Genomic DNA, 26606 nt, shown 5'->3' on the forward strand with positions numbered 1-26606 from the left:
CTACAAACTCTCCTCACTCTAGAAAATGTAGACATCTGTGCTAATACCAAGACTTGGTTTAAAAACCACAGAAAGTACACTGGCATTGGAAGGCTACAGTGCATTCCACACATGCAGACCATCAGCAGCACAGACATGGGCTAAAGGTATAGGTGTCTCAATCTACATTAACCAGCCTACATTTGTATTTGCTACTAAACATGATAATGCCCTGGAATTCATCCAGGTCCAAGTCTTCATAGACAAGCTTATCTACCATGTCCTGGCCAGCTACAGGTCACCCTCTATGACACATGAAGCTCACAACTCCTACCTAGACCTACTAGGTGTGCTCACCTTCCAACCAAAGACTCTATTCATGGGAGACTTAAACCACCCCTCTACAGACTGGGAAATGTACACTGCCTCTAACTCAGAGGCACAATGCTTCCTGGACTTTACCAACACAAACACCCTGGACCAGATATAGTGCACTCTCCAATAAGAGGATCAAACATATTGGTCCTAGTACTCTCCAACATGGGGCAGTGTTGGACCCCACCCCCGTCACATCCTCAATACTGAAGTTGGACCGCAAGACATGTTGGATTACAGATACCACATCTGCAAAATACATTAAATGACCAGTCCAAGAATCTAATAACATTTTAAAAGTATTCCTACTGTTTGAGTTATGTATATGAACTGGGAGTTTACTACATAAGAGAGTAATGTATAAGAAGTAAACTTTTAGTTATGTACTCACCATAACTTCAGATGTTTGGGATCCATCTCGCCTACATTCTGACTGATGGGTTCGGAGCCGATCCCTCGGCTCCGACTCGGCACGCTTATGCCAAAGAGCGAAGTCTCTAATTGGCTGAGCTTACTATATCCCAGGATGCACCACTACCAGTCCCCCAGATCTAGTTTGTCCGCATACATGCACACATGCACGCCCTGCTTATATAACATCGTCAGATGAAACAAGATAAACAGTAAAACTCAAAACCGTTCAATCTCTTCTGATCTCCAAGGCAGGGGGAAGGAGGGTGGGTTTTAGGAATGTAGGCGAGATGGATCCCAAACATCTGAAGTTATGGTGAGTACATAACTAAAAGATGTTATGTGATCCTATCTCGCCTACATTCTGACTGATGGGACAGCGTCCCTAGCACCTGAATCCTGGGTGGCTCACTGGAAAACACTCCTGAGTACCGTGGAACCAAATGATGCTCGTCCTTTAGATGCCACATCCAATTTGTAGTGGAAAATGAAAGTGTGCGGGTTGGACCAAGTAGCCGCAGCACAAATTTCCGATATAGCGAGCTTGGAATGAAAAGCTATAGAAGTAGCCATAGCTCTGGTAGAATGAGCTTTGATAGATGTTGTAAGTTGCTTATTCGAAGAAGAATAAGCCTGAGTTATGCAATCTCTGATCCATTTGGAGATAGTAGCTTTTGTGATGGTTTGACCCAATTTATTATCTGAGAAGGACACAAACAACTGGTCTGACTTACGAAGTTGCTGAGTCCTGTCTAAATAGAAGCGTAATTGCCTGTGAACATCCAATTTATGGAGAGTGTATTCTGCTTCATTAGAGAATTTTGGGAAGAAAACTGGCAGCTCTAGAGATTGTTGGAGACAGAAACTAGAACAGACCTTTGGGACAAAGGATGATTAGGCCTAAGTGATACTCTATCCTTGTGAAAAATCAAGTACGGTGGCTTAATAGACAGGGCTTGAAGCTCTGAAACTCTTCTTGCAGAAGTAATTGCAACTAAGAAGGCAGTTTTCCAAGACAGATATTTTAACTCACATGTAGCAGCCGGTTCGAAAGGGGAAGATGTTAATGCGCGAAGCACCAAATCAAGATCCCACGGAGGCGCAGGATGAAAAATTGGGGGTCTTAACAGGCCCGCACCTTTAATGAAAGTTTTGCATAGTCTGCTGCTCATCAATGGAGGATCCATGGATTCGTGGAATTTAGAGATAGCCGCTAGTTGGACTTTAATAGTAGAGACAGAAGATCCTTGATTAAACAGGGATGTTAAGAATTTCAAAACCTCTGGGATAGGAGCAGTGATAGGGTCTAAGCCCCTGAGTTGAGCCCAGATAGCAAACCTCTTCCACTTACTGAGGTACAATTTGTTAGTGGGCCGAAGATAAAATTTGAACAACTTCCGGGTCTAGTGTGTGACTTCTGACTAAAGTCGGAAGTGGAGGAGCCAAGCTGTCAATTTCAAAGATCGAAGGGACTGATGCTGATGTCCCGACTGATGAATTAGCAGGTCCGGAATTAGGTCTAAAGTCCACGGATCGTCCACCGCATGCTTCTTCAGGTAAGGAAACCATACCTGACGAGGCCAGTATGGGGCAATCAGTATCATTGCGGACCCCAATTGAGAAGCTTTTTGAATGACTTTGGAGAGAAGTGGAATCGGAGGAAAGGCATAAAGTAGCCCTGTTGGCCAAGGTTGTGCTAGAGCATCCATAGCTGGTACTCCCTGATGTGGGATCAAGGAGAAGAACCTTTGGCACTTGGTGTTTAGTGGAGTTGCAAATAGGTCGCAGCAGCGTCCCCATCTCCTGAAAACCTGAGCTGCTACTGTTTGGTTTAGAGACCACTCGTGAGGAGAAAGAATTGTCCTGCTCAATTTGTCTGCCAATATATTTGACCTTCCCGGAATGTGGGTCGCTACCAAGAAGCGGTTGGTAGCTACAGCCCATTCCCACACTCTCATGGCCTCTCTGCAAAGGGGTAAGATCTGGTCCCTCCTTGTTTGTTCAGATACCAGACCACCGACATGTTGTCTGTGTGGATGGCGATGATGCCCTGAGGAAGAAACTTGTGTAAGGCCTGTAGGGATAGAAGTACAGCCCTCATCTCCAACACGTTGATGTGGAGAAGAGCTTCGTCTGGAAGCCAGGAGCCCTGAACTAGCCTGCCCAGACAATGCCCCCCCCACCCTATCTGGGAGGCATCTGTCGTCAGGGTAACCACTGGAGAGGGAATAACAAAGGGGCTTCCTTGATTCAGATTGGATGTCTGAAGCCACCAGCGAAGGTCCCGTTTGCATATTTCCGTAATCATGATGTGATGATTGAGAGGAAGATCCTGAAAGGACCATTGAGTTGACAATAGCCACTGAAGAATCCTCATGTGCAATCTTGCCAGAGGAACTAAAGAACCGTGGCAGACATTGAGCCTAAAACTTGTAGAACCATCCTGGCTGGGGCTTTGGATCTCGAGATCAGAGCTTGAACTTGGCCCTGTAAAGTTTGGATCCTTTCGGCAGGAAGAAAGACGCATCAATCTTGAGTCTATCTCTGCTCCTATGAACTTTATGCGTTGAGAGGGCAGCAAGACAGACTTTGACCAATTGAATGTAATCCCCAGGGTAACACCCAGGGAGATGGTGGCTTTGAGGTTGTCCATTAGTAGATGCCTGGTGGTGGCAGTTAGGAGCCAGTCGTCCAGATAGGGAAACACTTGGAATCCAAGACTTCTCAGGTGAGCCGTCACTACTGCCAAACACTTGGTGAACACCCTGGGGCTGTGGTGAGACCAAAGGGCAGAGCGCAAAATTGGTAATGACTGACTCCCAGGCTGAAGCGCAGATACCTCCTGGACGCCTGATGTATCGGTATGTGATAATAGGCGTCCTTGAGGTCTATGGAGCACATCCAAACATCCTTCTCCAACAATGGGAGAATGGATTGTAACGTGACCATTGAATTTGGATTTCGTGACGGATTGGTTCAGTCTGCTGAGATCCAATATTGGTCTCAGGTCCCCTGTCTTTTGGCACTAAAAGAACCTGGAGTAATTTCCTGATCCGATCTGGTCTGTGGGGACGGTTGGATGACTCCTTTCTAGCAGCTTTAAAGCTTCTGCGGCTGCCATTTCCCTTTGACTGGGTGGTGGGTCCGGGATTCTTTTGGACGGTGGGGGCAGTATGTGAATGGGATGGTGTAACCTCCGGCAATGATCCGAAGCACCCATCTGTCCTGAGTGATTGACTCCCAGGCTTTTAGGTGCTTGGCAAAAGCGACACCCGACTGGCTCCGAGCAGCACAGCCGGGCAATCCCTCATGGCGTGTGGGAGGCTGAAGAGCCACGAAAGGACTCGCGGTCTCCAGAATTGCGGGGCCCTCTGCCGCCTCTGGGACGGCGTCTCCTGAAAAATTTCCCGTCCTCTGCCTCTGGAAGGGAATCTTCCTGCTGTTGGGAGAAAAACTTACGAGATTTGGAACCACATTTTCCCCTCCTTTAGCCTTGGGGTAAGGCCGAAGGGAGTGGAATAACGGGCACCTACGGCAGATAAAGTTTTCCCTCTTGCTCACAGCGGGTAAGGGTGTCTTTAACCTTGGGTCCAAACAAGGAGGACCCATCAAAGGGAGCGTCGGCGAAGGAAGACTTGAAGGCCTCCATGAACTGACACAAGCGGAGCCAGGCTTGTCTCCGTGAGCCACGCCTGTGCCTGCCGCTCTACCCGCCCCTTTGGCCGCATAGGAAATGAGCCTCATGGACGAGTTAGAAATTGGCGTAAGGATAGCCAACTGAGAGCTAACCGACTGGGCTAGCTGCTCAGGTAGGTTACCGAGAGGAATCTGACAACTCCTTGACCAGATCCCTCTGAAGCCTGGTAAAATGTGCCAAATAATTCAGAGACCTTAAAGTAAAGGCCGCTGAAGTCAGGGTGCGCTTCCGTACCTGTCCATACTCCTAGACTCCTTATTAGGAGGATGGATGGGCGTTGAAGCCTCTGCCACGTCCTGTTGTGTAGCAGATGCCACCACCATGGCATCTACAGCCACGCCTTTAGTGAGGAACTCCTTCTCGGGGAGCAGACAAAAATTTATTTGGACGAGAAGGGACTGGTTCCACGGTATCTGGATGTTCCCACGCCTTGACAAACTAAATCCAGAAGCTCGTCGAAGGCGGAGACACCCAGGAGGCGGAGGGCTGAGCCCCAAAGGCCTTGAGGAGCACTGACTCATCAGCAGAGGGGTTTGGATATCCAGCCGCCTCGTTGTTTGAGGATCTCTAAGATGTCTGCAAATGAGACATCATCCGAGGCGACTGGGACCCCTCTGCATCATCAAGATCAGTGTCTGATGTAATAGACTCGGGAGTCCACGTGCTTCCTCTTGCACGATCTCTTCCTTGGGGGTTCCTCCGAAGACAACTCGAAGAACCCTCAGGAGGAGGGAACCCCAATGGGGTAACCTCAGGCCCGGGGCTCCGCTGACTACGGACAGGGAACTGCCAAAGACCCAGTCTCCACGCCCAGGAAGGTGCCGGTAAAGCCGGAGAGATGGCGAAGAGGACTTGGCCAAGGCACTCCTCATGGCTCTGAAAGCCGGATCCCCAGAATCCTGGGAGTGTCCGGTCCCCGGTGCCATGATAGCCGACGGAAGTCCCGCAGCCGAAGCACCGAGGGGGAGGCTCGGAACCGAAAGCATAGGTCCCGAAACATCACCCCGGGTCCAGCCGAAGAAGTCCGCGTACCAAACTCGGACCCGAAGGCCGGGTTGGAGTAAGGGTCGGAGCCGACCCTAAGATCTCCACCGGCTCCAACAGCACCTGCTCCGACGGAGCCGAAGCAGTCGGAGGAGGAATGGCAATGGGGTGGGCCAGGGTCATCGGCTCCGAAGCCAACTGGGTCGGAACCGAAACAAATTTTTGGAAGACTGGGGACTGGAACAGTCTTTGGAGCACCCTGTCTATATCAGAATCTGACATCCTCGAAGACCGAGAGGAAACAGAACGGGTTCGAGACGGCCTCTCCAACGGCCCCAAAGGACTAGGGGACCGGCTCCGAGGTGACTCGATGACTATCGGCGCCGAAGGAATACACACTAGATTCCATCGGTGCCGAGGTGGACTTCGGCGCCGAGGAGGAAGTGTCTGGGCGGGCGGCCCTTGTCGGCTCCGAGACCAGTGGAGCCGACGAAGGTGACCCGCCTCTCGATGCCCCAGCCATCGGCTCCGAAGCCAGAGGAGTCGATACTGGTGGCATCGAGGCAGACCGTTCCGACCTCGGCTCCGAAGTCCTTGGAGCCGAAGGAGAGGCCTGCCTATGTCTCTTGGCGGTCGGATCCGACGGACTGGTCGGAACCGACGCCCTTTTCTTTTTAGCCGGAGAAGGAGAGGATGCCAAGGCTTCTTCAAAAGAAGGTTTAATTAACCCCTTAAGAATCAATTTATTTTTCCTCTCCTGGAGGACCCTTGAGGAAAAAGCGTGACATACGCTGCATGACTCCTGTAAGTGTTTTGCACCCAAACAATACACACAGAGCGAGTGATCGTCTGTGATGGACATTTTGAAACTACATTTTGTACATTTTTTAAAGCCCGAAGGCCTAGGATTCTGAGACATTATGGTAAGACAATTTCAGTAATCTTTGACAGGAAAAAATACAATTACTGACTTACTGATTGACACCACCTAAATATAGGCTTACAGTTATCGCTTAAAAGCGCAAATGACAGGGAACTTTGAAAACCCTGTAAGGTTTTAGGAGGGTTGACTGACCGGGAAGGCCCTAGATGAAGGGGGCCTAAACCAAACTCAACCCAATCACACAACAAGTCTTCAACAAATCCAAACACACACAATGAGAAGATTAGCCGTTAAAACAGCTTTTTAAGACAAAAACAGCAAAAAAATGACAGAAAAAGTTAGTTAAAATAACTACTCAGCTCAGCCAGCTCGAGACCACGTCTTCGCAGGTTAGCGGCAAACGAGATCTGGGGGACTGGTAGTGGTGCATCCTGGGATATAGTAAGCTCAGCCAATTAGAGACTTCGCTCTTTGGCATAAGCGTGCCGAGTCGGAGCCGAGGGATCGGCTCCGAACCCATCAGTCAGAATGTAGGCGAGATAGGATCACATAACATCAAAGTGTTTTACAGTTCTACAAGAATCAAGAGGGTAACGTTTATTATCTCATAACAATCTCCAAATCAAGGAGTCAACTCCAAATCCAGGAGGATTCTGAACACCTCACTGGTTAAAGCTTTGAAATGACGCAACAATTTGGAGAACCAGCTAGATAATCCAAACAGATACCGCAAAACCACTAGCTGCAAAATGGATCCAAAGACAGGCACTGTTACTGAAGGTTGACACCACAGGCTTTTTATATTAGAGAAGATTTATTTAAAAGCAGAACTTGACACTTGTATTTTAGATTTTGATGAAGTCTGTTGCATGCAGATGAAAAGCTGTACTGTGTATTAGATAAGCTTAAATAAATTTGTGACATCAACCTTCGACAGTCCAGACATATCTATATTTTCACAAGGAAAATAAAAGGAGACGGTTAGGATACAGTACAACTGCAGAAAAGACAAGGCTCTGACAGTTCCAATACGGTCAGTCAAAAAGGTTACATGTGATAAATTGCTAAGAAGGACGGATGGAAGCATGGAACCAAGGCTGAGATGGACAGAAGATGACAACATGAATCTAGTGTTAATTTAAGTAAATAGCTTTCATAGTTATTGTTGTCTTTTCCATCTGCCTTAACTCATGGGACAGATTCCTTAGCTACTATGCACCCAGCCAAGATGAAGCCAAAGGAAGCATGACCTAGACTGTAGTCCCACCTTATAAGGTGAAACAAATATATGAATAATAAACCATCTAGCCATAGCACAAACATCATCTATGGGTACTCTGGCAAAGAAAGCTGCAAAAGGTGTGACTGAACTGGGTAGAGAAGCTCATTGGCTGTATACACAAAAGTAATACAATCATACCTGCATAGATCACTTTAGAAACACCGTGTCCCAATTTGGTCTTGGAAAAGGAGACAAACAACAGATGGGACTTCCTAAAAGTTTTGGTATGACGCAAGTAGGATCATCCATCAAATGTAATGTATATTTTTGACTGGATCTGGTACTAACAAACATAAGTAGCCACTGTAGCATCCCTACAGTGTCATACTCCTTGTAAGATCTGACCATAAATTGATAATTTTTGAAGTCACCATCACCCCTGACCGACCCACCTTGTCAGGGTCAAACAAAAAATCTTTTCCAAAGCTGACTACAATCTCCTGAGAGCAGGTATAAGTAGCTTCACAGCCACCATCACTTCAGTTGGGACTAGCACTAATGTCCAAGCCTACGCCAAAACACTATATGAGCACCTACATAACTGTATAAACTCAGCAATACCTGATAGGACCAAATCATCTTTCTAAAGGAAGAGTAAACCTGTCACGTGGACAGCAGCAATAAACAAACTCTACAATAAAAGAAAAAAAATTGCTGGCCAGGACCAAGGAGCAGGTGCCAAGTTGGAATCAATCTCTCCTTTGTTTGAACAAGCAGATAAGGTCACTGGTGAAATCCTCTAAGGTTAACTGAGTCCAAATTGGCCACATTCATTAAGGACAACCTTAAGGCCTTCATCACATATGTCCACAATCTGAAAGGTAACACCCAAATCTGCTCTGAACTGGTGGTCAAGAACATCACATACACAAACACCGCAGATATAGTCAACCTGTTGGCAAACAGGTTCAGTGAAAACTTCACCCCCTGTCCTCCCCACCCCAATCAGTAAACCAGGACATCCACAGCACCTGCCTCCCTCCCCTCATCACCAGGGAGCAAGTGTTTAATGCCCTCTCAAAGGCAAAAAATAGTCTCCATGGTACCGGACAACATCCCTGACTCTATCCTACATGAACTTAGGCATGAGCTCTCAGCTCCATTAGACACCCTATTCAACCAAAGCCTGAGCACCAGGTTCATTCCAGCTGAATGGAGGACAGCCACTGCCATCCCTCTACACAAAGGTGGAGCGTCCACTGACCCAGGCAATTATAGGCCCATCAGCATAACTAGCCTGATCTGCAAGGCTATGGAACGCAGCACCATGGACCTTCTAAACAAGAACATTCGCAACCTCCAAACGCTTGACCCCACAGTTTGGTTTTGTCAAAAGGAGATCATGCCCATTAAACTTGGTTGATGACTTCTAAACAATCACCAAAGCCCTGGATGAGGCGAAGACGGTGCACACCACCTACCTTGTCCTAGCCAAAGCCTTTGAGACCATTCCCCACTTGAACATAGTAACATAGGTTCATAGGTGTGTACTAGGCTAATGGCCCTGAAGCCTTTACAAGCCTCGCCCATAGAAGTGGCCAACATTAGTTCCCAGTGCTTCTATCAAGTAGAGCCACTAGAGTGACCCCGGGATGAACTTTCTATTTCCCCAACCACTCATCAAAATTTCTCTTGAAGATGGCCAGTGAGGTGCTCTGCTTGATATGTATGGGAAGTCTATTCCAGAGCATGGGCAGTCTCTGGGTTATGAACCTGTCCCTCCAGCATGTTCTGTTGATTGTAGTAATAAGGTTGAGGTCTCTGCAGTGTGTGGTGCAGAGGGATTGGGATTTCTTTAGCTGAAGCATTTCTAACAGAGCTGGGTCAGACATGACTTTGTAAGTCAAGCAGACATCGCCTCTTAGTAAGCGATATGAGACAGAGAATAGCTGGAGATTTTTGAGTCTGTCTATGTACGACATGTGTTTAAGGCCTAGGATCCTCTTCGTGAGGTACTTTTGTGGCCTTTCCAGCTGTTGCATGTGTCTAGTGAGGTACATGCCAAATGGGGCATTATACTCTATGACTGGCCTGATGAGGGAAGAGTAGAGAGATGACCACCTCTTTCTTCCTGGATGTAAAACACTTGGCAATGAAATGTGGCACACCGAAGGGCTTTCTGACCATAGTGGCAATGTGGTGGTCAAAGGAGAGGTTGATCTCAACCTGTGTCCCCAGATCTCTTAAAACACCTTCAGTGTTGAGTGGGCTCCCATCAATGTGGTAGTTAGTGGGAACTGAGTTTTTCCCCACAGGGGATGATGATGCATTTTTTGGCATTAAGCTTAAGGCCATGGTTTTGACACCAGTCACTGGTCTCAGTGAGGCCTTTCTGCAGGATGTCTACGTCACTTGGGGAGTTAATAATGGCTCCCAGCTTGCAGTTGTCTGCAAACTTGTTCAGCCAGAGTCCCTCGGTGTTGGCCTGGATGTCTGAGAAGTAGATGCCAAACAGGAGAGGAACCAAGACCGATCCATGTGGGACTCCACTCGTGACTGGTCGGCAATCTGACTTGGAGCCCGCTACTTTCACATTGTGGGTTCTGTGAGCCAATTTCTAACCCACCTAGTGATATAGGGGTTGATGCCTAGTTTGGTGATTTTATCAATAATTCCTGAATGGGGAATGCTTTCAAAAGCCTTGACCAGATCGAGGTAGGCTGTATGAACTGCCTTGCCCTCATCCACAGGCATGATCTACCTCTCACAAAACCAAACTGCGTGGCATCTAGAGTTTGGAGATTCCCTATATCCTTGTTAATTAGGTCCATGATGACGTACTCCATAGCCTTACATACCAGACTCGTCAGGCTAATGGGGTGATAATTCCCAGGATCTGTAGTTGCTCCCCCTTTATGGGGAGGTATGACTGTAGCAGTGCAACATTCGGTAGGGACAAAGCCTGAGGTGAGGCTGTGACTGAACAGGGCGGGCACACAGATGTAGTGCCACTTCACTTTGTAGTTCATGTAGAACACATCCAGGGATATTGTCGGGACCCATGGAAGCTGTATTTTTTTACCTTGGACAATGCAGCTTTAAACTGTGCTGCAGTAATGCTGGGTTTCTGGCATTCCTCCGATATTGTGATTGGTCCTTTGGGGGGAGGGCAAAGTTGGCACTGAATCTGTCGGCCAGTATACTGGCATAATAGATAAACTCTCCCAGCTGGGCATCAACCCGTATGTTACCAGATGGGTAGCTAACTGGCTCACTGATGGAACCCACTCAGTCAAAACAAGGGAAGCCATCTCTAGTTGTAGACCCCGTAAGGAGTGGTGTACCCCAAGGATCAATTATGGGGCCTCAATTGTTTGGGAAATACTTTTCTGAGGTGCAAGCTAAAACCAGGTCTGTGGCTAAGTTTGCAGATGGTGGCAAGCTAGGCACTGTCTTAAATTTCCCTAGTGATCTGAACATCCAAGAGGGCCTTACCCAACTAACGACTGATGCCTGAAGCATAGCCTCATGCTGAATGCCAAGAAATGCATCATTATCCCCTTTGGGGAAAATGGAGTCCTCACTAATTATCACATTAATAACAATGTACTAAGCATGCAATCAGTCATGAGGGACTTGGGCACACAGGTTGATAGCAACCTGACTTTTGACCAGCACATTGTACGGAAAGCTTTCTACATGGCCCACCTCATAGGTAAGGGTATTTCATCAAGGAACAAGGAGGACATAACATCCCTGTACTCCTCTCTTATCAGACCCATTATCAAGTACAATGCCCCCTTTGACATGTACCATGCCAAGCACATGCAGCAGCTGGGGAGACCATAGAGGTTACTGACCAGGAAAATTCAGGATCTCAAACACCTGTCGTATATAGTTTCTTTTTTGTTTAAAGTTTCTTTTGTAATTTAGATCTCTGACTTGTCCAGCTATTTAGCACAAACATAGAAACATAAATATATGGTCTACAACTAGATCTACCCTGAACTTTTCAGTTTCAGGCTGTCAGCTGATAAGGTCTTTGATGTAACTAGAACTATAATAGTGATTGGGATCAGTGGTGTTTAGGAGAAATGGCAGTGGAGTTTTTAACCAGATTGTTTAATGAAATCTTGGAAAGTGAGATGATGCCTGAGGAGTGGAGAAGTCGTCTTTTGGTACAGATTTTTAAGAATAAGGGTGACGTGCAGAGCTGTAGTAACTACATACGGACAAAACTGATTAGTCACAGCATGAAGTTATGGGAAAGAGTAATGGAAGCTACGTAAGAAGGGAGGTGATGATTAGTGAGAAGCAGTATGGTTTCATGCTGGGAAAGAGCAATACAGATGCAATGTTTGCAGAGGGTGTTGATGGAAAAGTATAGAGAAGGTCAGAAGGAGCTATGTATTGTGTCTTTGTGGACTTAGGGAAACCATACGACAGGGTGCCTTGAGAGGAGTTGTGGTACTGTATGAAGAATTCGGGAGTGACAGAGAAGTATGTAAGAGTGGTTCAGGATACATATGAGGATAGTGTGACAGTAGTGAGGTCTGCAGTAGGAGTAACAGATGCATTTAAGGTGGAGGTGAGATTACATCAAGGATCAGCTCAGAGCCCTTTCTTATTTTCAGTGATGATGGACAGCTTGACAGATGAGATCAGACTGGAGTCCTCATGGACTATGACGTTTGCTGATGACATTGTGATCTGAAGTGAGAGTAGGGAACAGGTTGAGGAGACCCTGAAGAAGTGGCTCTAGACAGGAGAGGAATGAAGGTCAGCAGGACTATGACAGAATATATATGTGTGAATGAGAGTGAGACTAGAGGAATGGTGAGGATGCAGGGAGTAGAGCTGGTGAAGCTGGATGAATTTAAATACATGGGATAAACAGGTCAGAGTAATGGTGAGTGTGGAAGGGAGGTGAAGAAGAGAGTACAGGCAGGGTGGAGAGGGTGGAGAAGAGTGTCAGGAGTGATTTCTGACAGACTGGTACCAGTAAGAGTGAAAAGGAAGGCCTACAAGAGGGTAGTGAGACCAGCTATATTATATGGGTTGGAGACGGTGACATTGACAAAAAGGCAGGAGTCAGAGCAGGAGGTGGCAGAGGTAAAGAGGTTAAGATTTGCATTGGGTGTGACGAGAATGGACAGGATTAAGAATCAGTGTATTAGAAGGTTAGCTCAGGTTGGATGGTTTGGAGACAAAGCCAGAGAGGCAAGATTGCGTTGGTTTGGACATGTGCTGAGGAGGGATGCTGAGAACATTGGGAAAAGGATGCTACGGCTGGAGCTGCCAGGTAAGAGGAAAACAGGAAGGCCTAAGATTAGGTTTACGGATGTGGTGAGAGAGGACATGCAGGTGGTTGGTGTGACAGAGCAAGATGCAGAGGACAGGAAGAAATGGAAACAGATGATCCTCTGGAGCGACGCCTAACTGGAACAGCTGGAAGAAGAAGAAAAAGTTCTAACAGCAACAGACTGCTGGTAGAACATATTGGTGATGGTCGTTATGTCTGCAATGTATCCTTCAGTATGCCCCTGTTCCTGTAGGTCATTTTGCCAGGTTGTCTTTTCTGCTTGGTGTCACCTTCTTTCATTATGCATTTGTGTCATTTTCCTGTTGCATCATTTCTGACATCTCATGCTATGTAGTCTGGAATTCCTCTCTCCCTTTCACCTACCTCTTTGCAATGAATACCTTTCTCTATCTTTTTTTTTAATCACTGATTTGCTAGTATCTTATTTAAGCTTTGTGACATGTAGCCACTGAGTGCAATGGCTGCAGATTATTTTTTTTTCTGTTATGTTATCTTTTCCAACATATATCTCACTTTCTTTGCGACAAAGCCAAAACTAATGCGAACCCATAATTCTGGACAAAGACAAAAATAATGTTTTTTTTTAAATATTGCATTAATTCATTTAACAAGTTAATAAATTACATGTTTTGCATCAACTTTTTTAATTGAAAATAAACTAATTTAAAATTTGAAAGATTTTTTTAATGTAATTTATTTATACTTTACCAGATTTGACTAGAGTAGGCATATTTATGAGGCAAAATTAAAGTGATTTGGCAGTATCCAATGAATTAAGTGCCACAAAGAATTTTCTCTCATGTTACTGCTTACATTTTTGAAGTATGTTATAATAAAATCTTCATAATCTTCTTATTACAACCGCGGCCCAAGAAAGTTATACTATCCTAAGATGGCATCATATTAGGAGATAGCATGAGGTGCATTAATAGATTTTAATGGACACATCATTGTGTATGCATGATTCTGCAACCATTATAATCTATGGATGCACATTATGCCTTCCCTATGCCAATGCCATGGAGGTCAGAGTTCATTGTTTATACTCTGTGGCACTGATGTACAGACAATGCCAGTTTAATTTTTAATGCCAGATATCGAAAAAAATCAGCAGATGAGGAGAAATAATGGACTCATAGTTTATATACCATGTATGGTGGTGCATAGATAAGATTATTTTTTTATAAAGAAACCACTTTAAGAATGTTCTGCAAAATTTAGAATGGTTTTAGAGGTATATTTTCCATTATGTCATCCAATAAGTCCTTTCCCTAGTCATTCCTTTAAGAATGAGTGCTTTTTACTTATTTTTATTTATTTATTTAACATTTGTTTACTGTCAAAGTCCGACTTGGAAAGAAGCCAATTTTCAAAGGAGCGGAGCCATGTTCCAAATGCATGTCTTTGTGACATGGGAGGAAACCGAAGCACCTGGAAGAAATCCACACGAACACAGGGAGGACATGCAGACTCCACACAGAAAGCACCCCAGCCGAGAATCGAACCAGGCAACCTCTTTCTGTGAGGCAACAATGCTACCGCTGCACCACTGCGCTATCCTTTTACCAGTGTTGTGTTTAACCGATGTCTTATCATTTTACACTTGTCATTTCACCAGTGTTTATGTATTCTGATTGTGCTAACATTTATAATGCGCGTTTATTCCATGTTTACAGTATTTAAATAATTACTCTGTTCTGCTTCATACTTCAGTGTCTTATGACTTAAGTTGTCATTTGCTCAGCTTCTAGATTTTACTAAAAACTCTACCAGTGCTGGTCTTTTGCTTAGGATCCCCCTATTCCTTTCTCTCTGCCTATATTCTGATATCAGTGCTTGATAGGGAAGCAATCTGTAACCTGCAGTCCAAATAAATGATTGGCCTCTTCCCATTCTATCACCTTTCTCTCTCTAATTATTTGTTCCCAATGTCTTGGTTATTTTGCCAGTTTTCTCCAATAAATTCCAGCCACCTCTAGCCTATTGACTGTATCCCTAATTGTAGTCATCCCTATCATCAGAATCTCCTTTCTCCATTCTTGTGTTGGCTTACTTCTTAGAATACTTTCTGCTACTTTTTAACTATAACATTATGTAGGGTTATTGTTATTCTCCTTAAAGGTCTGCATCCAAAATCTCAGTCTCTGTTTCTTTCTTGATGAAATCATCATCCTTTCAGCTTTGTATTACAGGTTTCTAGTTTTGCTATGTAGATGGGTCTGAAATACCCCATCAAATCAGGTAATCTCAAACGGCCTTGTTCTATTGGAAGAAGCAGCTAATCCCACTTGACGCATCATCTTCCCCTCCCCCATACAATATTTCAGCTCCTTATTAATTGTTATCCACAACTTCTCCTCTGGTTGCTAAAAATATGCCTGACCTGTGTATAAAGCTAAATGGACTAAACATTTTAACTGCTTGTAACTTGCTATCCATATCCATATAACAGAGCTCCAATTTCTCAGTTTTTGTAAGTTCTTTTGTTTAGTCTCTTCTCACATATCCTTAGCTTCCACACTAGAATCCTTTTTAATCCATACTCCTAAGTACTTAATTTTATCATGTCTCCATAAATATTGATATTACTGAACCAATTCATGTGTGGGTACATAATTTGCAGCTACTGCCTTTGTTTTAGCTTCATTAATTTTGTATCCCGAAAAGATCTAGAATTGCCTCAAAATGTTCTACAACACTAAAATGTCCTTTTCTGGTTTTATCAGGTGTAAAATAATGGATTCTTTTGCGCAGTGGTGCAGCGGTAGCGTTGTCGCCTGAAAGCAAAAGGTTCTCCAGTTCAATTCTCGGCTGGAGTGTCTTCTGTGCAGAGTCTCTATGTCCTTCCTGTGTGGGTTTCCTCCCACGTTAGAAAACCCGGGCCTCAGCTGAAAAATGGCTTAGTTCCAAGTTGGACTTTCCTGGTAAACAAATGTTAAATAAATAAATCTGCAAATAGAGACAACTTTTCTCGACTATCATAACAAATATAGCCTTGAATTTTTGAGTCTCTTATTTTCTTTGCCAGTGGTTTTAATTACAGTGCAAATAAAGGGAAAAGAGGACACCCCTGCCTGGTTCCTCTGCTCAAACAGAAATTATCCGAGAGAAACCCACCCACTTAAAATTTTCCTTCCAATCCCTCATTTATCCTCCTAAACAGCCTTATGCAAATTATTTCCTTGCACTTCTCATAAACTCCCAACTTACTGTGTCAAATGCTTTCTCTGCATCAAGATCCACCAACAACAGTGGTATTTTCTTGCATTCAGCTTCCCTTTGGATCATCAGTGCTCTGTTAATGTTAAATGCTTGCCTCTCCTCCACAAAATCACATTGATCCATATCTATCACTTTTGGCATCACCTTAGCCATTCTTTTCCCCATTATAGAGATAAACACTTTATAATCATGGTTTAGAATTGAAATGGCCTGCATGAAGCTAAATGTCATGGGTCTTTACCCTTTAGATATTACAGCTAAGACCGCTCTTCTTCCAGGATGTCTGTGCTTCTCCTCCTCTTAAAATGCTGTTAAACAGTCTTTATAAGTTTTCCCCTCCTAGCTTCCAAACTTCCACAGGAATACTATCTATTCCTGGGGACTTTCCTGTGGATTGGTTATACATCACCATTTTTATCTCCTCTCCTCCTATCCTGTTAGTAATTCAGCCTCATCTACCTCTAACCTTGCCATATTTAACTCCTCCATAAACCTTTCGATTTGTACCTTTTCTTGATCTCCATATTTCTCTGCTTTATACAGACCTTCATAAAAAATTCTGAAATATTTCTAGTACCTATAACAGGATCTCTTGTTATCTTCCTTGCTATAAGCTCCCAAAACTTGGTGACAACTCTTTCTACTTGCTGTTGCTTGAGTCGTTGAGCTAAAAGTTTTTGTGCTCTGGTTTTATTATAAAAAAAAAAAAACAGTGGTTTAACAGCATTGTTTTTAAACTCACACATTATCAAGGTAATTCTTTAATTTTCTGCTTAGCATTCTCCAAATGATCCTCCTCTTGTTCTGTTAGATTCTCTTGTTCTGCAGTACTTGGCAGTCCCTCTAAATAATTCTTTTTAGTTCTTAACAAAATCTCTCTCTCATGTTTCCACACTGTTTTTAAGCTTCATCATAATTCTATCCCTCTCCCTAGCTATATTTTCAGAAGAGATTTCTATCTTTTCTAATAACTCCAGAATAATTTCCACTGCCTATTCCTTAAATTTCTCTCTTTACAACAGATAGGTAGGAAAGCACCATTGTCTCATTTTTACTTCATTACCCTGTGTTTTTATTTTAGTTATTATTGCTGTGTGATCTGAAATAGTTATCGTATGCATATTAAATCTTTCAATTAAATGCACATGTTCCTGTGAAATTTTAGTTCTGTCTAGCCTAACCCAGTTTTTGCATATTTGGGAATAATATGCAAATTCACATCTTCCATGCCAAATATTTTCAGATATTTCTTCAAAAATCTACCCTACTTTGTTATATTTTCCATTCTGGGCCCCTCATACACATCATCTCTGTTGCAAATCACATTCCAGTCCCCACCTATAAGTAATATTCCCTGCTGAAAACTGATTATTTCTCCCAGAATTTTCTTAAGCTACATTATAGCAGTTTTAGGTGGAATATAAATACATGCCAGAATAATCCTCCTCCCTTGCAAGTAGCTCCTTAGTACTACAAATCTACCACCGTCATCTTATTTTATCCTCTATCACTATTGGAGCTCCACTTGCAATTAATATAAGTACTCCTGTTTTCCTATGTCTCAAGCATTCCACTGAATAACCATCCTGAAAACCTTTCTATCAAATTCACATGTTCACTTCTTTGCAAATGCATCTCCTGTGGCATAGTTACAGTAGACGACTTCTTATCCAGCCTCTCTCACACTGGCCATCAAATTTCTGCCATAGTCCTAGCAAAAGACAACACAGAAGAACATTTCCATATCTTCTAGGCTAAATAATGACAAACATTTGAGATTTAGATTTCATATTCATTAGAAAAATGCATACTAATACAAATTCTGTTATTCTAGCTGATTTATAACTTATAAATGCTATTTTGTATACTTTTTCTGATTAACCAGCCATTCCTTTATCCAGCCTACGGTCCGGTCCCAGCGAGACTGGATAAGAGGGAGTACTGTAGTTGCACTTTATATTTTTTCACTACTCTTCCTTTTTGTCTACATATGTGAAACCATTAACATTTAAAGATAATATAAAAAGAATTTTTATGTTAAAAAGTTATTATGCCCACTTTTTATTTGTAGCTTTTTAAGTATTTAGTTCCAGCTTTTGTGTTACATGCACACACTAATGTTTGGCAGGTTGATCTTTTATAGAGTTGTTTCTTGTCATATCCTTTTGAGTCTGTGTCACATGTTTTTTTTTTTTTTTTTATTTACTTTAACATTTGTTTACCAATTCCGCGGTGGTGGTGCTGCGGTAGCATTGTCACCTCACAGTAAGACGCTGTCCGGTTCGATTCTCAGCTAGAGCGTCTTCTGCGTGGAGACGTGCGTGAATGGATGTACCTTCGTTGAAGGTTGTGCGTCAGGGCTGGTAACTCGGAACGTAAAAATCAACTACCAATCATTAGCGGACCGGAGTTCCGCTGTGGTGACCCCTAACCGGGAAAAGCCGAAAGACACAACAACTTTAACATTTGTTTACCGGGAAAGTCCAACTTGGTATTAAGCCAATTTTCAGGGGAGGCCCTGGGAGAAAGGCTCCAGGTGCATGTCTTTGTAATGTGGGAGGAAACACACACGAACACAGGGAGGACATGCAGACTCCACATAGAAGGCACCCCAACCAAGAATTGAACCGGAGAACCTCTTGCTGTGAGGTGACAATACTACCGCTGCACCACTGCTCAAAAAAAAAAAGTATACCCCTAAAATGTATTAATATTAAAACACAAAACGTGTGTACCTGTACATCTTCAAATATTGAAGTTTCCAACTCAGTAAGCTAACAGGAGGTAGCCTCAGTAGCTCTTTTTCACATAGTTTCTCCATAATGCTTGAGTGTGTTACTGGCCTGTAGTTTCTGGAGATTCCCATGTCTGCTTTTTTAATTGTTGGCAGCATTTCCCATATCTGCACTACAAAGCCACCTTTGCTCTTCCACACTGTGGGTTTTTGTTTGTGTTTGCTGTTAGACATCATCATCTTCTCTAGTCAGCCATTTACTTACATTATGTGCCCAAAGTATTTGGGTTTTAGTTTTACTATCAGACCTTCCAATGAACAGTCTTGGTTTATTTGCTAAAGTATTGACTGAGTTGAGCTTCTTGTGCTGCAAACTTCTCAAGAGTTTTCTCCAGCACCACAGATCAAAAATTTCAGTTTTGCAGTGTACATCTTTACTCTCTCTCATTTACATTTTATTATCTGGGAAAAACATAACTTTTGACTTGGACCTTGGTTGGCAATACGATGTGTTTGGTCTTTAAAATCTTACCCAGATTTGTTGTAGCTTTCTTTCCTTTCAAGAACCAAGTGTCTTTTAATATGAGGACTGAAATCATCATCCTCATAAGGTTTACTATCAAAATGTTGAAATTCACATGGTCAATGTTCATAACATTGAAAGTCATTACACCAAATGTTCAAAATACTGAAAACAAAATGTCTAAATTTAAACGGCTGAAAAACACCTGCAAACTAACACTAGTGTTTTTGCAGGGGGGCTGCGCCCCCCCACACCCCCTGCTACTTATATATTACAACTCCGAGATTGCACAACAGTGCAGACAAGGGAAAATGCTTGCCTGTTTGCAACATAATGTCGACAGATAATTTGCATGCACTTCCTGTTGACCAAATGAACCACTTAAGATTCATGTGTCGACCATGTGGGTCGATCATATGAATTTTAGACCAAATGAATTAACATTTTGATAGTAAACCTCTTCATAAATCTCTGAAACCAGGAAAATGAAATCAGTCACTGCCTCTGCTTCTCCATCTATTTACAAAAAATTATACAGCTAGATAATGTAATTTTAGTTTTTTTGATGGTGAACCTCAAGCCAGCTTTCTACTTTCAACTTCATCAGAAGGCTCTTCAACTTTTTCTCACTTTTACCTAATAGAGAGGTGCCAATTTGAATTTTTAAATTTTACCTGACAATTGTGATTCCAGCATCTGATTCATCGAACCCAGCATTTGTGGGCTATATTTGGAATACATATTAAATAAGATTACAGTATGCAGTCCATTTTCACTCTTTTCCAGGTCATGAACCAGTCAGTTATTTCATAACCATTTCAAACTGCAGTTAATTGTTCTGCAAATAGTTTTTTCCAGAGGTAAATAATGTGACCCTGGTATGCCCATTTCTTTAAGAACTGGTCACACTTTGTTATGGTCCACACAATTAAAGGCTTTAGAACAGTCAGAAAATCATAGGTGTATATATATGTATGTATGTATGTGTATATACACACACACACACACACACACACACACACACACACACACACACACTTCTGCTACTGTTATCCAGTGGATATTCTGGTTCCCCAGGCTATCACAGTTTATCACATCAGTTGTAATATGTTCCATGGCTTTGCAAATGCTCATCAGGCTAATGGGCTTGAAATTCTTTTGAGGTTTCAGTTCTAGACTCAACTAATAACTCTGCCAGAACTGGTATTCCACTCTCCTATCAGTTTCTCTTTGACTGCACTTGTGATAGAAATCCCTAGTGGGGCAGTAAGTCTTTAACTTGCAATCCAAAATTCTGCTTGGAATCATGACACTCTTATCTTGGTTCCTTTGCCAATTTTTTTCAGCAAATTCCAACACATTCTTACATATTTTGTATACCCTTACTTTTCTCCATTCCCGTGTTGGCTTGGTTCTTAGTATACTTTCTGCTACTTTATGAATATAATAATCTGATTGTTATTCTTGTTATTGGCTAAGTTCTTAGTATACTTTCTGCTACTTTATAAACATAATGATCTATGTGGTTGTTATTCTTATTACTGCCAGTTATCGCAAAGGGTTAAGGCTGTAAGCTGTAGTTCCTGTGGTAGAGGGTTTGATTCCTTTCAGCCCTTATTTGCCCACTGTGTCACCTTCAGAATTCACTTAACTAGATATTATTCTCAGGTTGCCAGTTGAAAGACTGTGTCCAGTGGGCCTACTTGGCTAACAAATAGATATTATTATTATTGGTCTGTATCTCAGTAATTTTTGGATAAAGCACTAAACCCCGGCCCGATCATCCAATGACTTGTTACATTTTATTAAACTGTTTGCACCTCTGATATACTCAGGTAATTTATTCCACAATTGTACCATCATATTTGTTAAATAACAAGTTGTACTCTTTTCCTTACATAACTTGAAACAAATTTTAAATTATGTTTATGTGCCTTTGGATTATTATATATTTCCAAACTCAATAAAGATTGAAGAAGAGTCATTAATACCTTCTAGACAAATAAAAGTTGACCCCTGAGATATATGTAATGGGGTATAAAGACCCGCTGAAACACATCTATCCTTACAGCATAACTGCTAATTCATTTGTACATTTATGTTGTACTGATTCTATAGAATTAAGCTGTCAATTAAGAGTACAGAACACTGTGGCCTAATATATACACTTTAAATAAGCAATCTAAGATTGTAACCTCTCTCACTATAAAGATTTTGAGAAACATATCCATCTGTCTCAAAACCTTATTTACAGATGGATGGCAGTTGCTACTCAGGATGCCCATATCAACCAGACTAGCAGGAGAAACCATAGGAAATTGTTCACTCATGGATGTCAGAATCTGTGAAAGAGAGGTCAGGGATTGAGTGGGTACTATTTTAGAAGAGTACCTATAGGTGTGAGTAGGGCTGGATAAAATCAATACAGTAGCTGCAAGCGAGGGCCTCACTTAAACAGGAGTGCTTGTAAGGGAAAAAATGCAGCTGAGATACCTCGCAAAGGGTTAAATAAGTGCAGTGGTGGTGCGTGACTCACAAACGAGCACAAACCTGAGCAAATGCGGGGTTTAAATACCACAAAAACAAAACAGAAACAGTGGAATTGACCGATCAATCCTTGTCCCTGAACTCTTAGCTAAACACCCTATGCCAGACAAGTCCCAACCTGTTCACTTAACTCCCAACCAAGTGCAGGAAGGCCCTGGCTAATACAAGATGGCGTTGCAGGAAATACAGGAATCACACAAACAGATCTGGATACAGCAAAACCTGTAACCAGACTATGCTAAAGATATTTAAAATCTCTTTAGGTCGATTTAACACAGGAGAACAGACACACACTTAAATATAACAGTAGCAAACAAGAGCAAACTCATTTAAACAAATTAACCAGTTAACCAATAAAAAGTTCAAAACTGAGCCCTGTTCCAGCAACCTTTAATCAGGCAAGTTCTAAGGGCACACTCCTGCCACTAGGGTGCAGGGGAACCCTCTCCAAAAAAGATGGCCTGGATTAGTGCTCAAGTTATACAAGCACAGCTACATTCAACAGTTTTGAATTTATTCTATACTACAGCAAACAAGGTGCACCAATTTCAGAAAGAAACAGTTCAAATAAGCAGGCACAATAAGTCTTCAACCAGCAATTCCCAGCTCAGAAGGGCAGAATCAACCCTCTCCTCCCACAAAGTGTGGACCACAAATCTTCTTAATGTAAAATAACTGGCCTGAAGCCCAAGTACTTAAACCAGAACTAAGACACTTTTAGAACAACAGATACACTAAGCCTTCAACCAGCAAGTCCCAACTTAAAAGGATGTAAGCTACCTCTCCTGCCACAACAGTGTAGACCACAAATCTTCCCAATGTAAAACAACTGGCCTGAAGCCCAACTGCTTAAACCAAAAGGCTTAGAATAACAGTTATAATTAAATCAGGCTACTAACACACAGTAATAAATGCAGCAGAATAAATGCAGTTCAAGACTTTTAAGAACAAGCACCAAAAGCAAAATAAAGTAATATAGTGGGAAGAAACACAAATACAGTAAAAGCAAATGAACAAAGTGCAGTTTTTTGTTAGGTTAAGGGGGAAGGGAGGAAACAAGATAATTCAAGGTTGAGAAACTAAGGGGGTGGGCATTCCCAAATGATCTCTCTCTGCTCAGTAGAATGGGCTGATGAGATGGGACTGGGAGGAATGTCCAAAATGAGATTTAAAGTAGGGACGGGCAGCTCAAAAGCCACCAAATGCAAGAACACAACCAGAACTGGTAGGGTGGGAGAGGAAACAAACAGCCAGAGATGAGTGATATTCAGAGCAAGCAGGACACACAAATACTTCAGCTAAATACAAATATTTCTAAATAAAAGAGCAATGCTGTTTCTCAGCTCCTCCCACTAATTAACTGATGCTATTCAGTTTGCAAAGGACTTATTTGGTAACTTTAACTGACCCTGGCAAAGAACTCTTAAAACAAATGTAATACTAGAATAAGATACAAAATAGAAGTGATCAAAACTTAAATGAAGAGCCTGAAATCAAAATAAAATGCAGCCAGAGATGGGCAATATTCAGAGCAAGCAGGGCACACACATACTTCAGCTAAATACAGATACTTCTAAATAAAAAAACAATGCTATATCTCAGCTCGCCCCCACTAATTATCTGAAACCTCTATAAAGTGGCATCTTTCCACATCAGGATGTGGAAGGAGTAGTAACACTACAGATAACAGTGAAGAGTGTTAAAGCCATTTCTAAAGTCATGGTAAGACTAGTGTAAGACAATGCACTTTTCAGACATTCAATTACTTGACCATAAAGCATAGCCCCCTCAGCAGTTATGTAATATAGTAAAGTGGGGTGAATGTGCAGGGGAATTACAGTGACGTTGATCTTAGGAAGCAGTTAACTGTGTGACTGAAAAAGGAATGCACACACTCAATTCTGAGTGTAAAAATAAAGAGGTTTCATGAATCTATGAATTTAAAAGGAAACTAAACATTTCCCTCCCCCTCTGAATGCACTTTCCTCCCTAAAGAAAGATCCTCATACTTCTACATATTAAGAACAGCATGACTCAGCAGTTTATTCCCTATATGTGGTATTATTTTGCTAAGTCAATTCCCACAACTAATACCGTACTGGTACTGAAAGAGATTTCCTCTTACTTTTATTATGAATTTGACAGGTCTCCGTTGCTCCTAATTCACTTTGTCTTGTTACATTTGACAGTTTCTTGTCAAGGAAAACAAACATAAGAATGTGTCTGTACAGCATTTTTATTTCACATTCACTGTGGTCAAAGTTATTCGGACTACTTTACTGTGCACCATCATTTATAGCTGCATTTATTCCCTCCCCTGCACCCAAAAACCTATTCAGCCCTTTGAAATCTAAAGGTGAAGAACACTAACCACCACTGAGAGCAAATTCACTAATTAGCTGACCTTGGTAAACAAAGAAATACAACATCATCTGGGGCTGACTGATAGAATGTGGGAGAATGTGGGAGAAGAACAAGTCCTGGAACTCACAAAAATTCCATCTTCTGAAAAAGGAAAGGAAAGGTACATTATATCTCGGTTATTTATTTATAATTCGTCAAGCACATTTTATAGGTCATGTAACACATACTAGGAAACAAATATGCAGTCATTGACAGTTTTACTAAGGACTGCCTATCTTCGCAGCATTTTTCATTACATCTTTTCTAAGAGAACAGAGCAATGAATGATATGACCAAAGAGATTAGCGCAAGCTAAGTTCATTAGTTGTGCCCTCAAAATGCATTACAGTCAAAAAGTAGCTTTCCTAGAAAATAAGATCAAGTCAGTATGTCTGCTCCCACAAGGGTATTCAGGTTATTAAAAACAGTAGTTATTGTGCTGCTATCAGGTTTCTTAACAAAATAAAATATGCATGGTCTGTGCTCTGTCAGTTTCTACCCATGCTGGTCCTTTAAGAAATGTTGTGTAGAATGACATGCATTTAGGGGTGCCTGTCCTCTCGAGTTTGTTCAGAAGCTTCTGGACATATCTTTAAGTCACACTTCTGAAGTAAAAAAAAAAGGGGAATACTAAAAACTGTCAGTCTTCTGACTAGTGTTAACTATTAGACTCAGACTAGTTTAAGTAGTACTGGTTATACACTGCACTTTCATTGGGTATTCCATGTTTGGTTCAGAAACTTGCGTCTATTACTAAAACATGTTACTGCACCTTCCAACTCCTTATTCACTTTATAAGACAATTTTGAGGTTGCTTCCAAACATCTTTTGCAAGCTACTGACACACACAGACAGACAGACAGACAGACAGACACACACACACACACACTATTTATTTATGCATTCATTTATTTACTTACATTGTGAACAGGTGACTGGCTGGTCCACAGACTTCTTCCAACCACAGCCTGGGGCATAAACACAGCAGCAGTTTTTTTTTTAACATTGAACAATATGTGAAAGATACAGTAAAAGACAACAGAATACAAAATGATGAATGGTGCCAAATAGCAAAGATTACTGATAATCTTACATATTTTCTTCAAGGCAAAATGAGTCTGGTTAAGGATGTCTTGCTTTTAGCAACACTTGGTTCTGACTCTCTCTGTTTAACCGTTTTATAACCATACCTTCAATGGAGTGCTTAATCAAGGAAATCTGTAACTTCTCCATCTTCTAAGGGTCTTAAGAAGCTTAGGCCACACTTCTGTGTATAGTCACAGAAATATCCCAAAGGCCATTACTGGATTGCTTTCACTACACAAAAATTTCCAAGATGATGCACTCATTCTGGACATTCTCCTTACCTCAGGAAATGGTCTGCCCATAGCAATGACTAATTTAACCTTGTGCATCATAAAAGGAGAGAGAGAGAGAGACAGAGAGAGAGTATAAAACAGAAATCACGTAGGATTTAAGATAAACATTGAGGCTGCATGTTTATACTTAATAAACCCAATAAAATGATAATGGAAAAGGAAGGGTTTAGGTTCTGAACTTGAACAATGTTATGGTGTGCCAAGAACCTATTTAATGCCTCTTATTTGGTACTAGTCTGCAAAGGATGCAGTCTCTTAGAAGCAGGAAGTTATTTCTTGATGATCTGGTGAAACTCTTCGATCACCTACTCAAAAAGCCGAGCTGAGGAAGCTAGAGGATACACAAGACCCCACAGATGAGCTGTGTGTGTGTCCGCCAAAGCTGCACAAGTAGACAGACAGGAAGTCCTATTCAACTGTAGAATTCTTTTTGTGAGCATATTTTGATAAGCAGGATAACATGTCGCTATATTAGCATGTTGCTAAGCCAATCTTCCACAAAACAGAACTTTTCGTCTCATATTAGTGGAGAATCAAATTTCATCTTTAACCCAAGCCTCTGTAACAGCCAAAATGTCTGGGTTTTTTTTTGTTAAGACACAAACAGACATTATTTGTTAATAATCAGGACAACCTTTTAATCTTGGGTTATAACTTTTTGTGGGAAGTAGACAAACTGTGCCAAATGAAGTTTAAGGTGGCCTGCAACGTCCGAGTTTTAGCAGTGACAACTTGCTGACAAATGTTGGCTGCACAATGACACCTTGGCTTGGCTTAGTACGCTTCATAAAACTACCTCTAAGTAATTATAAGAGCTATATACTGTTAGAGCTCTATTCCTGAATCAGTGATATTTCTGATAGCAGGCAATGGAGCTATGTGACCCCAGTCACTGAGTAATGTCATCAACCTTCTCAAAACCAG

General features: G+C 42.1%; 1 protein-coding gene across 1 annotated transcript in view; it reads right to left on the minus strand.

The window, feature by feature from the left end:
* RTEL1 (regulator of telomere elongation helicase 1) overlaps positions 1–26606 on the minus strand; it is a gene marked incomplete in the record, with an annotated part of 4697248 nt that overhangs the window by 824432 nt on the left and 3846210 nt on the right.

Source organism: Protopterus annectens, chromosome 14.part0, assembly GCF_019279795.1.
Source record: "Protopterus annectens isolate FY-2018-M chromosome 14.part0, PAN1.0, whole genome shotgun sequence".
Taxonomy (NCBI): domain Eukaryota; kingdom Metazoa; phylum Chordata; order Ceratodontiformes; family Protopteridae; genus Protopterus; species Protopterus annectens.